Source organism: Sinohyriopsis cumingii, chromosome 18, assembly GCF_028554795.1.
Source record: "Sinohyriopsis cumingii isolate HCF-2022 chromosome 18, ASM2855479v2, whole genome shotgun sequence".
Lineage (NCBI taxonomy): Eukaryota > Metazoa > Mollusca > Bivalvia > Unionida > Unionidae > Sinohyriopsis > Sinohyriopsis cumingii.
Window position 1 is genome coordinate 62863273 of NC_142978.1, and position 18224 is coordinate 62881496.

The window sequence follows — 18224 nt, forward strand, 5'->3', positions numbered from 1 at the left end:
ATGTCTTTATAAATGAAAACACAATTTATATGATTGCTGTGTTGCGCGAAGATGATTTTGGTTACTACTCTACTGAAAGTGATTTTATTGCAGAAACAAATATCTGTTACCAATATAGTCATAATTCAGTTACGAACATCAGTCTGGATGAAAACAAAAATAAATGGTAACAGAGCTGATGGAATGCTCAGATAGAATTAGGAATGGTATTTTCGAAGGAAGTCGGTTGAATATATATACTTGTATAAATATATTGTATAGTCTTCGCCATAATGCTGATATGTGGTACATAATGCTGTTATGTGGTGCAATTAAACAAGCATTGTGTTACGTGTTAGGCTCTTACAAAACGTAACAAGAAAAGTGTGAAGACAACAAGCTTTGTAAAATTTTAACAAATAATGTATTTCTCTAGAAAAACAAGGTAAAAATGAGAAACAAACTTACGGTTTTACGAGTCAAATGCAAAAGTAATCCGATAATTAATAAATAGAAGTCCTAGTAATAAAAAGTCCTAAGAAAACTGAGTTAGAATCCCAATTAATTCCTAAATGGAGTGGTCAGCGTCGTACTGACGAGTCAACAGTTCTTTCTTTAATCACAGAAAAAATATTTCAGTTTTTCAATTCTGTGTAAATTTCGATAAATGTCCTTGTCCAAAATTAATTTAGAACAATAGTATATCCAGGGAAAACAAACCTGACATCGAAATAAATCGAGGAAAACAAAATAAGAAGCCGAAAACTTGTCACAACAAAACACTTTAACTTCTCAAGTGTTAAGGCAACACTTATTATTTCTCAAAGCATCAAAAACAAATCTAGCTACACCGCAAAACAGATGCCTGGAAGTGGGTCAACCCTCTGGAGAAAACAGAGCTTGAAACAACTGCTACATGTTAGTTGTCACGTACTCCAAGTATGGCTTCGATTTCACGTTTTGAATCTTACTCTGAGAAAGAATTTTTATAACAATTTAAAAAATGTTTACTACAAACTATCACTAGTTCTGAATCAAGGTCAGGGACTAGGTCAGTATTAGATACAATGTCACTATAAAGTTGTTTGCGTCAATAATAAAAAATCAGTTAGAACTCAACTCTATCAAATCCAACACAACAGCATGTAATGGAATAAAAGAACATAAAACTAGCAAACAAACAATTAAATTAAATTAAATTAAATATAATTAAATCAAACACATAACACTTCCCCCATAAAAAAATGATTTATATAATAAAGTTTTCTTTTCACCTTAAATTAATTATGTACGAGGTTTAAAAAAAGAATAACTCTAATGAATTATACAAAGTGTACATGAAATAATGCATTCTATACACCGGAAAATGCATCTACTATTAAATTATCTGCCCCTTGATCTGCATGAGGTCAATATTATATCCCTGTAACAAGAAACACCACCTTAGTAGTCTTTGAAGTTTGTTTTTCATTTTGCCGATGAAGGTAAGGGGGTGTATCACTAAACACAATAATCGAATAAGGAGCTGAACTAATGTAAACTTCAAAATGTTGTAATGCCAATAACAAAGCCAAACTTTCCTTCTCGATCGTTGAACAATTTCTTTGGTGTTTTATTTAATTTCTTACAAAAATAGTACACCGGATGATCAACACCATTTTCGTCTTCTTGAATCACTACTGCTCCAACCCTAACATCACTTGCATCAACAGACAGTTTAGATGATTAGCAGCAGAGGAGGCGAACAGATCGACTTTTGGAGCGTCCAAAAACCGAAATAAGCCTTCCTAAAAAAGGGATTAATAACCTTAAAAATCAAAATAACTAACTGCAGAGGACTCTCAAGGAGTCCCTCAAAGAGTCCCTCCAAGAGTCCCTCGGGTTAGTCCACGTTATTTCTCCAACTAAAAGCTTGTCGATGGCGAGTACATTACAAAAACGAACCAACTTGAGGTCCCGCCTCCTCTGCTGCTATTAATTAAATCATTATGTTATAATAAAATGGTACATCCGGAATCTCATACTGCAAGGATAGCTCGAGAGCGATTAGAAGCAATCAAAAAATTTCTTCCTGTTAGAGACTCATTTAGAAAAAACCTACAAGCGCAGCAGGAAGCACAAGTTGAGTACGAAGAAGACACTAAAAAACTATTTAAACCCGTCACTGCAGCTACTGAGAAAGTTGCAGCGGCTACTGAAAAAGCTGCAGCGGCTGCTAAAAAAACTATATGGGGAGATATTAAGGAGGAGAGGAAAAAGGGTATTTTTCCAGTATTAAAACAAACTGCAGCGCAGACTGAAAAAATAACAAGAAGAACCAAACAAACAAAAAAGATTTTACGAGATCTTCCAACTGATATAGCTGCGGTTCGGCCTCCATCCGTCGATGAAGAAATACTTGAAGGTATTGAAAAACTTCGTACTGAAGCCGCCGACGTGAAAAAAAAACTTGCACCTAAACCCAAACCAGTAAAAGAAAACGTAGAATTGATTCCAAAAATTAACGAAGGGTTTATCGAAAATATTAGAAATAGTGAAGAAAATGATTTACCCGAAACAATATTATTTGGTATAGATAATAAATCTGATATTTTAAAACCCGGTTATGAAAAAACAGACGATGAAAATTTTATTAAATGGGTATATCGTATATATTACAAAAAAAAAACAAGCTAGAGGTTTAGAGTACAAAAGTCTTGATAAAAAAGTAAAAAGACTTTACAGAGAAAATAAGACAACAACAACTCTCCCAGCAAGAGCCTTCCTATCAACTTCCTCCACCTCTGCAACAAATAGAACAACAACAATCTTCTTCACCGCAGAAAGAGATGATGTCGAAACTTAAAGGGTCTGAAGAGCTACTTAAAAAAACAAAAGAAGAAAGATCACCTTAAGACTATTTAAGAAAACAACAGAAGAAGGAGCAACCGGAAGTGGTTTGGGAAATAATTTTGTTTGTCCCGATAATATCCTCAATGACGTGTCGCGGTTAGAAGTTCTTATAGGAGGAAAACGTGCAGGAAATAACTCACCAGAAATAATTAATGAAACAGCTGATATTTGCCAGCGATTATTTCGCGGCGGCATCATGGATATCGGTGTTTACCGAGAACTTATCGATGAGCTCGTTGATGATTACAGTGACTAGTTGTTAGATAAATGGTAAATAAAATAAGATGATCGTACACAATAATCATCGTAAATCCGTACAGGTCAGAGCGGTAAACTCACGATTACCAATCTACAGAGCAATTTACGGAGATGGACTTGGTGATGTTATTCAGGGATTATTTACAAGGTTAGCTCCAAAAGCAGCTCCTATTGCAAAACAATTATCGACGAAAGCTATTGATATTGTTCGTGAAAAAGCTCCTGGTGCAATTGTCAATGTTGCTGGTAAGGTGTTCTCGGCGATCAAAGATAGACTAGCACGATTAATAAGACGAAAACGACAACCAGTAAAATTACCAAGTACTGAAGTGATGCCCGCAGATGTCAGTAAAATAATAAATCAAGCCGCAAATCAAAAACTGGCAGCGTTAGCAGATCGGGGACTCGGTGAATTGGGAAATAATATCTCAAGTTTAATATCCGGAAGTGGAACTTCCCGAAGTGGAATTTCCCGAAAGCGGTAATCAACGTGTTAGACGAAAAATAATTACAATAAAATGTTCAAGCGCATGTCCGACACAGCATTTGACATGGAAGCACCTGTCCTTAAAGATGAGTCTCTACGCGATTATCAGTTTTATTCTTATGACGCACGATTACCAGATCAACGTGGAAGAATTGAACTACAGGTTCATGATACAAGTAGATACATTTTACCCGCTGAGGCTTTTATTGAGGTAGAAGGTACAATTGTAAGAACAAACGATGTTAATTACGCAGATGCAGTAAAAGTTGGTTTTGTCAACAACGGGATCATGGCATTGTTTAGTAGCGCCACATACATGATTGATGGAAGAAATATCGAATCGATTCAGAATGATGTTGACGTTGCTACAACAATAATAGGATTGGCAAGATATTCTGATGATTATACAATGATGTTTGTGAAAGATAATTCTGGTCAACCTGAAAGCGATCCGTATAATATAAGACGACCAAGAAATTTTGCCGGAAACGCTGATGCTGATGTGACGCCAGTAGTTCATGGTGCTAACCCAGATTTCATCTTGGGATTTGCAACGCGTAAAAATATGTTGCTAGGAGCCAATAGAAGTTTTTCATGTACAATTCCATTTTCGCATATTTTTGGATTTTGTAGGAATGTTAAAAAGGTTATTTTTGGAGCTAGACACACGGTTATTTTTGTAAGAAAGGGTGATGATAGCGATGCTCTGTGGAGACCTGTTGGTGATGCTGGTAAAGTAGTATTATCGAAACTTTCACTGTGGATGCCGGTGATGACTCCAACGATCGCAGAAGAACAAAAATTGATTTCTTTCATGGACACAGGTGGTAAATCCTTGTTGTCATGGTTAACAACAAGCATGGATAGTATAAAAAGTGATATTAACGGTCAGTTTACATGACATATAGCATCACAACAAGGTGTTTCTGCGCCTCGGCATAGTTTCATTGCGTTTCAGAACTATGATCGATTAAATAATCAAGAACGTACTCATATGATATTTGATAAACTAGTTATCACAGATATTTCTTTACGGATAAACGGACAACGAGAACCAACAGAGAATATACAACTAAATTATGAACAAAATCATATAGGACGTGTATATCATCGTTTGATATCATTCATGGGACATGATCAAAATGTAGATACTGGGTTGCAAATATCACAATATGATTTCAGAACTTTGTATCCGATTTATTATATTTCTCTGGAGCATTTTGATCTATCAAAACAATCTGTCTTTGATATACATCTTAAAGCAACGTTAAATACAGGTGGTGTTGATTATAGAGCAATCGCTGTTATACTCAGCGATAAAGCAATGTTACTTGAAGGTGGTAGTGGTCGAATGAGAGTCGTTGATGCACCAGTGGAAAATCTTTAATCATTATATGGAGCGTGGTAAGTATTTATCATAAAATGTCGTACAGTCATGTTAATGTTGTTCTGACTCCTGGTCAGGTAAAAAAATTACAATCAAAAAACGCCAGCAAATGCGGAACAAAAATATCACTAAAGCGAGATCAAATTTCTAGTGGCGGTCCAAACAAATTATCGTTGACAAATAACCAGATTAAACATCTCAATAAAGCCCTAGAATCAAAAACCGGAGTTCAGTTTCATCTTTCTCCGAGCTCCATCAAGGACATGGTTAAAACAGGTGGTATTTATCCATTTCTGGCGGCCATTCCCGCATTAATAGCTGCTGCTGCTCCAGCCGTAGCAAAAGCAGCCGCGTTAGGTACTGTTGGAACAGCTGCTGGAATGGCTCTAAAGAAAGTAACAGGAAAGGGATACAAAAAAATGGGCACGGCCTAAGATTGCCAGGATCTCGTTGGGAAAGAGGTTTGAGGCTTACAGGAACACGTTAGACGTTCCAGCATCAAATTTTGATTTACTTAATGCTGCTAAACAACTAAAAATATCTGCCTTCAGAGGTGTTTTTATGCGAGATCAATTACCGAAACAACCGAATGAATTCGAAACAGGTATTATCAATCTTGACTCGAATTTAGGACCCGGTACTCATTGGGTATCATACGCAATTGATCCACGTGGAATTGTTTATTTTGATTCATACGGGTTAGCTCCACCGCGTGAGTTTATCAAGTATGTTGCACCACTTCACGTGCAAGTTTGGTATTCAACGCTACCCACACAAACAATGACAGATCCGCCAATATGCGGCCGTGAAGTAATTAATGTACTTAACGCTATATCAAAATCATCCAAACCACCACATAAAGTCGTGCATGATTATACAAGCAACCAATTCGTTTTAAACAGATCTTAGATCTTAGATCTTATATAATGGTTGATATTTACGGAAGAAGATCTTCTTCCGGCGTTAAGAAAAAATCCGATGACATTGATCTGTCGAAGTACGCGACTAAAGATGAACTCGCTGATATTATGAACCTGGCTGGAGTTGACCCATATGAGGTTGTTATTTTTCAGGATCGATATGGTAAACTAAAAACCAGCAATATCAAATGGAATGATATAATTCGACGAGTACTCGGTGCGGTCACGGATAATATCCTTATGTTTACTGCCAGCGGAAAAATCAGGGATTCAAGTGTATCGTTTACAACCATCACAGATCAAATTACAGCAAGTGTTGCTAATCGCGTGAAAACAAAATACCGGTGATATAATGACGGTAGAACTCAACATGAACGGGAATAAGATAGTAGTTTTGAGAGATCCAACATCCGACGAAGACGCAGCAACAAAAAAATACGTTGACGTTAACTACAACACCGTAGATGGTAAATTATCCACGTTGCGGGCCGAGTATGACGTTCACGTACACGCGTTCACAAATCTTCGCAGAAACATTAGAAAAATTAATGAAACGCGCGAATAGATAAACATAAAGATGTTATCGAGTTTATAACCGATATTGATGAAGCACCATCAGTAGATTCCATAGACGGATTTATTAATAATTTAGTTGTATATGATGATGTGATGCTGGACAAACAATCAAATCCAGGTAGGATTTTTTCTCGAGGTAGACATAAAAACACCAATGTTATTTACGTTACTCAACGATACACACAAATACCAAAAGTGATCAGAGATAACTGTAATATTTTAATTGTGTTTAATGGAATTGATACACACACGATGAGAAATATTCATCAAACTTGGTGTAGCGGTTGACATGGATATAAATAAATTTAGAAATTTCTTTTCACAAGCGCAAGCTACTCCGCATGGATTTATAACAATAGCACTACATGATCCTAGAACAAGATATCGTGTAGATCTTGATAAAATATTTGGATAAATTAATAGCAGCAGAGGGGGGCGGGACCTCAAGTTGGTTCGTTTTTGTAGTGTACTCGCCATCGACAAGCTTTTAGTTGGAGAAATAACGTGGACTAACCCGAGGGACTCTTGGAGGGACTCTTTGAGGGACTCCTTGAGAGTCCTCTGTAGTTAGTTATTTTGATTTTTAAGGTTATTAATCCTTTTTTTAGGAAGGCTTATTTCAGCTCCAAAAGTCGGTCTGTTCGCCTCCTCTGCTGCTTGATTGGCTGAAATTTGTAGCTGTAAGAACGGGCGCGCATTTCAGTATGACTTTTAACCTATCAAAAACCTCCTGACATTGTTCAGTCCAATGAAACGTGTTTATCTTGCTCAATAAATATATCAGGGGCTCGGCAATTATGGAAAAATTGGAATAAAATTTCGATAGTATCCAGCCATACCTAAATTTTTCATCAGTTGCTTTTAACTAACAGGCACAGGGAATTTAAAAATAGCTTCGACCTTAGCATCTATAGGTTTAACTTGTCCATGTCCCACGATATGTCCTAGAAATTTCACACGAGCACGGTGGAACTCACTTTGGATAAATTAATTGTCAAACATGCGTCAGTGAGTCTATCAAAGAATTTCTGAATTTTCGCTAAATATTCTTTCCAGGTGTCTTTGTAGATGATAACGTCATCACAATTTTCTAGAGCAGAGGTGATCGTATTCATTAGACGTTGAAATGTACTTGGGGAACCTTTAATCCAAAACGGCAATAATTCATACTGATAAAGTCCATCTAGAGTCATGAATGCAGAAATTTCATTTGCCCTTGCTGTCAGTGAAATTTGCCCAAAAAATTTCAGAAGGTCAAATTTGGTGACATACGTGGCATTTTCGATCTTATCAATGGAGCCATCGATTCTTGGTAATGGAAATGAATCATTTTCTTCACACTGTTCACCTTCCTATAATCAGTACATATACGGAAAGTTTTATCTGGTTTCGGATACATGGGGAACTCCAGTCACTTTTACTTGGCTCTATGAAATCATTCTAAAGCAAATACTGATTTTTATTTCTTCAAGTATTCTTGTTTGAGAGGGTTCATCCTGTACGGATGTTGTTTCACAAGTATGGAACTTACAATTTCAAAGTCATGGGAAATTTTGTTTTAGTCTTGCATGGACATCTGGAAATAAGTGGTCATATTCAGAAAATGACTGTTTAAGTTCGGTCTTTTCTTGCTGTTCCAAATGTAAAAGTTTCTGGTCCAGATCATTAATAATTTATGAATTCCGAAGCTCTGTCAACTCTATGATCAGTAGAGTTCGTTGGTGTTCGGATGCGGGAGGTCGTGGGTTTGATCCCTTACTGAGTCATACCAAAGACTTACAAAAATTGTACTAACAGCTACCTAGCTTGGCGCTCAGAATATGAGGATCGTGTTAGGATTGGTCGGCCTGGTGTCAGTATAATGTGACTGGGTGGGACATCATGCTACATGTCTGTGGCATGATGCCCCATTGTTAGACATTACTATAAATTGTCACACTGCAGACACCGTAGCGATATGACTGAAAAATTGTTAAAGCTACGTTAAAAATTAAATCACACACACACACACACACACACACACACACTCATGTATGTATAACCTAGCTATCTCTTTCAATATACTCCTTTAACATGTTTGTTGTGGCAATGTTGTTTCTGTTTCCGCCTCCCAGGAGTATTTATGATGTACTTTAAATCATTTACTTTCTTTTCAACTACCATACTATTAGGCCTGAAGAGGATTTTATGGTATGGACAAGAGATCCATAAGTTTATCACCAGGCTTAATAATTCTTTCCTTTCAGTTTTTATTAGATCTTAATTTCATTTTTGATTGAGTCGAGTGCAGATTTTATATTGCAACCTCACAAGCCTTTGACAAGTTAGACTTAAAATTGTAAGCATAATCGAGAAGATTAATTTCAGTAGCCTAATTAGAAAGAATTGTTTCTTTCAACAACTTCAATGGTCCAGACACATTGTGTCCAAATCCGACTTCAAAGGGACTGGACGATAAAATTTCTTGAACTGATTCCTTTACAGAAAACAATAGTTAATGAATGCCTTCATCCCAATCTTTACCCGTATCAAAACAATATGATCAAATCATATTTTTCAAAGTCGAGTGAAATCTTTCTTAAGCCCCTTGGTTCTTAGTGTGAAAGGCAGAATATTTGAATTTTTGGATGCATAATTCGTGCATAACTTGCTGATACCTTCTAGACATGAAATTTGACCCTTGATTAGATAGGACAGATTTAGGAAGGCCAAACTGAGTAAAAACTGTATCAAAGCTTTTACTATTGCTTTAGATTTAATATTGCTCAAAGAAATTGCCTCTGGAAAATTATTGATGCACACATTATGGTCAACAAGTTTTAGTCACCTGCTTGTTCTTAGGTAAGGGACCAACACATTCTACCATTATTCTGCTAAATGGTTCGTCAAATTCAAAAATATGCTGCAGATGAGCCTTAGTTATCTTCTGATTGGGTTTTCCTACCATTTGACAATTATGACAAGATATGTAATATTTACAAACATCACTTTGGATTCGGCAAATAGAAGTGAGTCAAGATCTTGTGATAAATCTTTCTAATCCCTAAATGCCAAGGGGAGTTTCATGGGCCAGACTAAGTATATTCTGTCTGTATGATTTGGGAATACAGTTTGATAGTTCACTGACCAATCGTCACCAGTAGGTACCTCGGGAGGTATCCATTTTCTCATACGAATTCCATGTTAATGAAATAACAGACAGGTACTTCAGTGGCTTTAGTTTCACTACTAGCCTTTTAAAACAAACAGGAGATTTCATGATCTTTTTCCTGTTTGGAGAAAATAAATTACCTTTTGTCACTCTGATTAAACTAAAAAGAATGAGTAATTAAAAGAGGATCACTGTGATCAATTCCTTCTGATTGATACCAACAAGGAGTGAAGATGGCCTCATCAAAAGCCTGACCAGTATATGTGTCAGCTAAAGGAATACTTCCCTTATCAACATCATTATCAAGAGCTTTCTTTTCCATAGCTCCAGTAACTATACAAGCTGGGTATAAATCAGGGAATTCTTTTTCAATAGGATCGACCCTCTGATCCAATCAAGGTTTGTCAGTTACAAGTGGATTAACCACAACCTTATCTCCAGCTAGGTCGTTTCCTCGTAATGTGTGAATGCCATCAACGGGTAAAGTAAACACTGTTCGATTCCGACTGTCATGGGTCCTAAGAGTAAGTCTGATGACAAATTTCCACAATGGAAAGAACATTAACAAAGCCGCACTCCACTCTATGAATAAGAACACTTTCATCAGAAGAAGGCTCCTCAGAAAAAGACAAAGTACCTGACAATAAAATACTCTGAGAAGCTCGTGTGTCCCTTCGACATGAATGGTTCCTAATTCCCCATAATAAGATCAGACTGGGGTTTATTAGACCCAACAAATATATTGCTTTCAATACATGACCGTGACCTTGACCTTTTAGAAATAAGAGCATTTGGAATAGGTCTAACTTAATTCTGATGCTTATTTTTTAATTTGTTTCAATCATAAATAACGTGTTATTTATTCTTGCAATAGGTACACGTAAAAAGAGACAAGGATCATTGACCATGCTTAGCAGAAGTTTGATTTTTGAAAGTTGTGCCAAATTGATATTTAGAAGGGCTCTTGTTTTAAAAACATTTCTGCAGGAGACTGCTGAGTACATGAATTGCCTACAAAAGGAACATTATGATCTAAAGAATACTCGTCAGTATTACTAGCAGCATTTTACAAGGTTTCGATCCTATGCTTATCAATATAAGTCTTAATGTCACTACGGATACATTTCTTAAACTCTTCAATTAATACAAGTTGTTGGCGACTTTCATAATCTTGATCAACTTTCTTGGCTAAGCACCAAATATCAAATAACTGCTCTTTTTGTCTTGCCAATTCGATATCAGTTTGTCCAGCTTCCTTTTCATCGTTTCTGAATGATTGCTCGATTGGCCATTTCAAATTTTCCTCATTTGTTTCAAAACGAGGAAAATATTTGAATATATCATTTTCTCTGAAAGGTGGTATCAACCTAATATTTTTGTAACATAAAAACTTGAATTTGTATCTAAAGTGGGAATGTGCTTTTTACTTGCCAGCTCTCTTTCTTTTATTCTAAACTGATATTCCCTCTCTTCATTCTCTCTCTCTATCTTTCTTTCTTCCTTATTTAATTACATTTGTTTCTCCTCTTTCTGTATCTGCATTTGTTCTTTTTGTAACCGAATTTGTCTTTCTCTCTCTTTCTTCCTTATCTAATTGCATTTGATTTTCTTCTTTATCTTTCTGTGACTGCATTTGTTTTTCCTCTTTCTACAGCTAACGATTCATTAAATCCAACTCCATCTCGTATTTTAATTTTAATTCCCTTACCTTTATCTTGGAGTTTGATACAGGCTTACTGATCAAAACCAAAGCCCTTTTATCAAAAACACTTTTTTTCTACCAAATACTGGACCAACATAGTTGTTATTTCTTGCTTTATTAAGGAAGAATTTTGCCTCAGAAAGATTATATTTTCTGGCAAGTTAAATCGATTCATCGTTTTTTAAAAGGTCTACCTGTTCCTGTGTAGGATTAGAAAGAAAGATTTCCACTTTTTATGACATTGTAAAAAAGCTTGCTGATTCACTAAAGAGTTCAAAAATGTAAAATAATAATTTAGTTAAAATACTTCAAAATCAAGGGGAAATTAAATTTCAAAAACAAAGTAAAATTCATATATCAAGTACAATCCCCAAATTTTCTTTGTTACGTGTTTAGGATCTTACAAAACGTAACAAGAAAAGAGTGAAGACAATAAGCTTTGTAAATTTAACAAATAATTATTTCCCTAGAAAAACAAGGTACAGATGTGAAAAAGGAGATACTGTTTTACGAATCAAATCCAGAAGTAATCCAAGAATTACAAATGTCCTAATAAAAAAAGTCCTAATGAAACTGAGTTCGAATTCCAATGAAATCCAAAATGGAAGACAATGACATATGCTGTGGTCTGCGCCGTATTGATGTGTCAACAGTTCTTTGTTGAATCACATAAAATAATATTCAATAAATGTGTTTGTCCAAGAATTAATTTAGAACACTAGTATTTCCAGGAAAAAGTAACTTGAACTCCAAATAAATTGAAGAAGACAAAATAATTAGACCAAAACTGGTCACAACATAAAATACTTTAACTTCTCAAGTCAAGTGCTAGATCAGTAATTATTATTTCTCAAAACATCAAGACTAAATCTAGCTACAACGCAAAAGAGATGCCCGGATGTTGGTCAATCCTTCGGAAAAAAACAGAGATTGAAACAATTTGTACAAGTTATTTTTCACGTACTCCAAGCATGGCCTCGATACCACTTTATGAATCTTACTCTGAGAAAGAATAAAATAAAACAAAAACGTTATTTACTACAAACCATCACTGGTTCTGAATCAACGTTTGGAACTTTGTAAGCGTCAGATACAATATCTTTACAAAATTGTTTACATCAAAAATTTTAAAAATCAGTCAGAACTTAATTCTATCAAATCCAGTAAATAAAATTACATTATAATAGCATGTCATGAAATTAAAAAATGTAAAACTAACAAATAAAAGAATTAAATCAAATATAAATTAAATCAAATATAAATAACAATTAAGAAATGTGGCTAAAAATAAAATGATTGTACATGGGATAATTGTCCTTTATGTTTTACCTGTTTGACCTTTTTGATGGCATTGTCAAAATCAGTGGTTAAAACTGCAAATATTTGCAAGTAATAAAACAATTTCCAGCATAAGTTTATAAACAATACCTTAACCTCTCACTCTGTATGAATAGTACATAACAAGTTGAACGATGTGACAGCTACCAAAATACGTGTTGCCTATAATATACAGTGTATTATGTTTTCGCTACACTTAATTCACGTGGATCACACCAAGTATTTCTATAATTGCTATATAATGCTAAGTTTCCCACCAAAAATAGTTGTATTTCGTAGGCGAGAAAAAATGACTAATTAATTGCACAGATCGAGCAAATAAGTATGCTCATTTAAATGGTTAAAGAGTTCAATGTTTGTTGTTGTTAACGCAAAGTCAATTCATGAGTTCAAATTTGAATATCCTATACTTCCATTAAAACTAAGACACGCAATTCTTAGATTGCAATGTTCCAGTCGCAGTTTTGCTATAGAGACAGGTTGACATTGGATGTATCTCCTATATTTTGCCCACATTGTGCAAATAATGGTTTAAGACTTGTAGAAGATCAATATCATTTTTGTTTTAATATACAATGCATAAGAGGATCGCTGGGGAAAGTGTTGGCACAAAAGATAGTTGAATAATAGATAATTCCTTTATTTTGTTAATCTTATGAACGATGTTAATCCAAGTCCCATGTATGGTCTGGCAATATAATATGCAATTATCCCTTACATGTGGAGAAAGTCATGTAGAAAGTTATTTGGGTGCCCTTTTGCGATATGGGCCTGCAGTCTCGAACGCTAAATACATTTACTGTATTTGAAAGTGGATGAAAACATATTTAAAATAAAATAAAAGAGGTAAATTGTATACATATTTTAAGTTATTTTCGTAATAATGTTGTTGTTGTTGGGTTTAACGCCATATTTCAGCACACGATAGGCTATTCATGGCGGCCAGTATTAATGGTGGAGGAAGAACCCGGGAAAACTATGGGAAGAACCACCGAGCCACGAGAAGCTACTGGCAAGCTTTCTCACATACCCACATTGGCTGAATCGTAGACTCGAACCCACGCAGACAGAGGTGAGATGGCAGTGATCCGTAACGGAGAACGCTTTAGACCACTCGGTCACTCGGGGCCCCTCGTAATAATGTCTTGTATATAAATAATTAAGATTTCTTATAAAGAAACTTCTGATATTTCAAGACCTGGTATAATGGCCTCTTAAAATTCGTACCATGGAAATACAAGAAACGTTAATAAAAACTTTCAGAGAGAGAGAGAGAAAGAGAAAGAGACAGACAGACAGACAGACAGAGATTCTGACTTACTTGTATTATCAAAAGAAGTGCCGACAAACCAGCAAATCCTTAAACACTGATCACGATATTTGTCAAAGCAATTGGCTGTACAAGCGGAAACACAAATACATTTCTAATCCTAAAACAAATTCGTTTACATGACAATTAAACGTGTCAAACCTGACATAAAAAGGAATCAAGATTTATTTTACAGCTATACACGGTAAAGACAAAACTTCTTCATGTTAATGTGAGCCAAAGAAAAGATGAATCGAGCAAAAAAATCAGCAAATTTAGCAGTGGTTTATACTTTACCTGCACGGGTGCTGCCATATAATGCATTGGGGGTGCAGATTTGCGTATGATCAAGTGTTGCATTTTTTTCTCTTTGGTCCTCTCATTACTCCCATCTCAGAAAAAAATGATGCACCTAAATGTTCTCATTGGAACAGTTAGTTTACTGAATTGCTCGGTATTACACAAGTACCACATTTTTTAAATAGTGGCTTCAAGATGTTTAGTTTGGTGCTATTGTGCGTTAAACATCGCTATTCGTCCGACAGTCACTTTTTATGCAGTTTTATTCAATGTTTCATTTACTGCAAATATAACACTATAAATCCTCTAAACGTTTATCCAGTTGAATTTTTCTTGTAGAATCTAAGCAGCCAAGATGTGTTTCAGTCAAAACTATATGCAACCTATGTATTCGTGCAAGCCGTTCACTTAATTGATTACAATTTGTAACGTCAGTGAGAGGAAAGATATATGTAAAATAATCACTTCGACTATTGACGCACAAAAATATATCTTGTTATTGCTTCCGTCTGCTTCTCTAAAATATGCAATATATGATTGGTGGAAAAATTGCCTTCAATCAAGAACATAGACATTCAAGCAGACTTATTTCCGGTTGTAAGTATCAAAGGTAGACTTCACTCTTATTTGTCCAAATTAGTTACGAATAAAACAAATGCTCCGAGCGCTAAAATGGGAAGTATATTGCTGTATTATACGTTTATCTCTCTCTCTCTCTCTTTACATATATATATATATATATATATATATATATATATATATATATATATATATATATATATATATATATAATGTATATACACATACATACATACATACATATATGTGTGTATAAGGCTGTATGATCTTAAAATAAGTAATATAAAAGAGTTTGAACCAACCAGTTTTGTAACTTTCAACAAATAATTTATTTCTCGAGAAAACAACGTGAAAAATGTTAAAAGTACTACATAACAAGCAATGCAAAATAAATATACATAACACCTCCCCTTATACAGAAAATGAAAGATTTATGAAATATCGTCAGAAGTACATGTGAAAGAAACAATATGATATTTCTGTACAAGTGAATGTGTATTTTATTAGATATTCTTTTCCCTTGATGCGCCTAATTTAAACGTTGTATTTCTGCAACATGAAACACCACTTAATATTTTATGTTTTGTTTGTGATTTTCCCAATGAAAGTAGAGGTTCTTATTTCTAAATACAATAATTGGAGAAGGAGCTGAACTAATCTTCATTTAAAGGTGTTGCAAAGCCAATCATTATTTCTCGATTGTGGACTAATTTCTCTATAGCTCCTTTAATTTCTTAGAAATACAGCACACAGGATGATTTACGCAATTTTGGTCTTATTGAATGAACCCTGCACCAACCCCAACGTCACTTGCATCAATATATATTTTAAATGATTGACTAAACTTTGGAGCCGAAAAAAACTGGTGCACTCTGAAGTATGGTCTTTAAACCTATCAAAAGCCTCCTGACATTTTTTAGACTAATGAATCTTTGTTTTCTTATTTAATAAATTATACAAGGCCTCACTAATTATAGATAAATTGGAGCGAGACTTCCAATAGTATCCAGCCATGCCAAAAAATCAGATTGGTTGCTTTTGACTAATAGAGACATGGAATTCAGAGATAGCCTTGATCTTAGCATCTACAGGTTTAACTTATTCATGTCCCGCGACATGTCCTAGAAATGTTACACAAGCACGGGAAAATTCATTTATAAATAAATTAATTGTCAAATTGGCAGCATCTAGTCTGTCAAAGAATTTCGGAATTATCTCTAAGTTATCTTTTCAGGTGTCATTGTAGATGATGACATCATCGATATAAAAATCACAATTATCTAGACCTGATGCAATCATGTTCATTAAATGTTGACAATTACACTGCAAACATTCATCCTAAGCGGCATCACATTATATTGATAAAGTCCACCTGGAGGCACGAATGCCGAAATTTATATTGTCCTTTCCGCCAGTAGAATTTGTCAAAATGCTTTCATAAGGTCAAATTTAGTGACATAGTTTGCATTTCCAAGTTTATCGTTGTAGCCATCGTTTCTTGGCAATGGAAATGAATCAGCTCTGGTCAAACTATTCACTTGTCTGTTGTCAGTGCACATGTGAAAGTATTATCTGGTTTCGGTACAAGAATGCATGGTGACCTCCAGTTGCTTTTACTCGGTTTTGTGAAATGATTCTTCAGCAAATACTGAAATTTCATTTGCCCAGACATTCCTGTTTGAGAGGATTCATCCTGCACGTATCCTGTTTCACAGTTATGGAATCAACAATTTTAACCTCATGGTAGATTTTATTTGTTCTTATATATATATAGTTCGTTCTTTTCTTGTTGCTGCAGATGCGAAAGTTACTTGTCCAGATTACTCGTAAATTCTGAATTCCGAAGATTGGTTACACCAAATTCACATCGCTCCGATTGCATTCGATCGCATTAGTCTTCACTGTGTGGGACAGGTACAACTAAATTGATTGCATGATTAACATGGATATCTCTGTCAACAGGCATACCTTCGATAAATTTTCATCCCAGGAGTACTAATATCGTAACTTAACTCACTAAATTTCTTTCCAACTCTGTGTAACCTATCTTTAGAATTCAGCGAGAATAAAATATAAGTTTGGATGAAGTTGATGCCTATCATCCTGAAGATCTTTGTATTTGTTTTTCAGACCAGATCATATGCACAAATACTTAGACCATAATACTGACCTTTGCATTAATGGTAAAAGTAAGTTTTGGCTGTAATATGAAAATGCAGTCCGGGGGTAACTTCGTTGGCACATTTTTCATCTCATCTCGAAACCCGTTGGTAGCACTTTTCAATCCAAATCTTGTGATCATTCAGCTGGCCACCAAACATATCGCCAGGTAATGTGCACTGAACTTAACAAATGTTTGGCCTACCCTTATAGAGCTGTCAACCACATCAATGCAGACTGAAATACTAAAATTCGTGGACATGGTACAGATCACAAATAGGATTCATTGTCTCTCTGCAAGTAATACAAACCACTTTATTCTCGTCTTGATCTTGCTCTCCAGCAGAAATACATATGGATGGTGTCTACGGGCTTCCATAACGTCTTTTGTGGAGTCTATTGTGTCTGTTTAGTGTGGTATTGAGTTAGTCACTGTTCTTTGGTGTGCAAGCCCTACTTAAACAGGATTGTTACTTCAAAGCAGCTGAAAGGCCCGATGTCTTTGTTTACAAACAAATAATATCTTCCATGTGTATTTGACTGTTTCCATATGGTCAAGTTTAGTAAATATTTTCGTACATATTCTTAGGGTGCCTATATATACTGCAAAGTAATGAAAGAGACAGAAATTTAAATTTTCAGGAACTTTACAATACTATTATATACAGAGCAACTAATTATCCTGCAACCATTGACTTCATAAAACAATGTGCCCCAACAGACGCAGAAAAATAATATCATGCAATCCATTGTCAATATAATCTGCTATAATAGAGGGCCATATAAAATAATGACACAACAACTCCTATGTAAAAGAATTCTGCTGCCAAGAAGACCCAGAGAAAATAGTATCACCAAATCCATCCTTAACAGAATTATGTGAACATGTAGACTCAGCGAAAATATCATACAATTCCTTCTTAACAGAATTTTGTTAACAGGCAGACCCAGAGAAAATATTATACATTTCCTTCTTAACAGTTTTTTATTAACAGGCAAACCCAGAGAAAATATTATCACACAAATGATCCTTAACATAATTATATTATTTGACAGATCAAGAGAAAGGGTATTCACAGAATCACAGCTTTACATATTTATAAGATACAGAATTAAAATTAATAGTAAAATATTTCTTTCTCAGATATATAGAATTATATTCATTTTTTTTTACAGGACGCAATCA